This window comes from Ischnura elegans, chromosome 2 (assembly GCF_921293095.1).
Source record: "Ischnura elegans chromosome 2, ioIscEleg1.1, whole genome shotgun sequence".
Lineage (NCBI taxonomy): Eukaryota > Metazoa > Arthropoda > Insecta > Odonata > Coenagrionidae > Ischnura > Ischnura elegans.
This window is the reverse complement of record NC_060247.1, coordinates 134,469,774-134,471,278: the sequence shown is the minus strand read 5'-3', so window position 1 is coordinate 134,471,278 and position 1,505 is coordinate 134,469,774.

The following is a 1,505-nucleotide window of genomic DNA, read 5'->3' as shown; positions in this document are numbered from 1 at the left end:
AATTAAATGAAGTGAAAATTTTCAAGCGCGCGAAAACGCGACGGCTAAGTATGAATGCTGGGAAAACGCCGTGTGACGTCCTTCTGGTTCCCGCTGCCGCAAGTGAGGTGACCTTGGGGCGAGGCTTAGAGCGCTGATACGACGGAGGATGCTAGCAGGTAGCAGAGTACCCTCCTATCAGGAAGCACTTGGCTTAAATAAGGATTATTAATACCTTATCAAACGAAGGAAACTTTCCGACTATAGGCAGTTTTGATAGGTGAATATTAAGAGACGTTTCCCTGAGCTCTGTGCCTCATGCATGCATTGGTAATCTCAGACGATGTAAAACTCCTATCTACTCGTACAGAAACTAGGTCCCTGTGACGTCACGTGGAGTGGCATCGCATGGGTGCCAATCTGTCCTTTTTCAAATGCGGTTAAAATTGACCATTGGCATTCGCCTAAACTATGATTTCTAAAACCAAATAATTTTTATATTATGAATGCACTAATGGTGGGTAACGAATCGCAATCACTGCCTTTCGTTTTCTTTGATGAAGGAAACTACCCTATTGGTCACCATATTTCGGTTGCTTCAAGGAAAGCAAGGAAAGGGAGGAAGGAAGGGTCACTCTTCAAAAGTAAGCAAAATGATAACACTTCATTGTGTGTGGCATTGTCAACCTGCATTCATAGGCGGATCTAGGGGGGGGGCACGGGGGCACGTGCCCCCCCCCAGACCCTTAAAAATATGCTAGATTTTTAATACGGTCCCATTGTCATTTCGTTCGTTTTGTATAACAAGGTATCCTTGTGCCCCCCCCTGAACAAAATCCTGGATACGGCCTTGCTTGTGCCCCTCCCAGAAAGAAATCCTGGATCCGCCCCTGCCTGCATTTTAACCCATATGCAGCAGGAGTTCTCAATTTTAGCTGCCAGCCAGTGCAGAAGAGACCCCCTGTGCAGGATGCACCCCCTGCCACGAGAGCTGGTCTCGTTAAGTCCCTTCCCAATTCCTATGGCAAGGAGAATGCCCAATACAAGATATCCTGGTAGTAATACACATTTTGGGTAAATGCCGCAGTCAGAGTGCAAAACGTATAAAAATGTTCTGCACTCTAAGGGTTAAGAGCTTTAAGTGTTTAGATTATAATATGTTGTTGAAATCACTTGTTCCTTTTTAATGTCAATAACTGTATCCAAATGTTTATATGCAATCCTAATTTTTTCACGAGATATTCATATATGCATATTTTTTCTACATTCCCTTTCAGTCAATTTCACTTGTTGGGCTTGCATTTATTTACCATTAGAGGATAAGTGCATTAATCCATAGTAGTATAGAGCTTAGATGTGGTTGAGATTTTTCGGTCATTGGGCATTAATTCAACCAGAGAGATACAATCGTTATCGCCAACAAACAACGATAAAAATAATAAAAATCTAAATTTCAATTTTGCCCAGAACCACAATTCAGCAGCAAACATGTTAAAAATAAAATGGGGTCTAAAAAACAACACTCC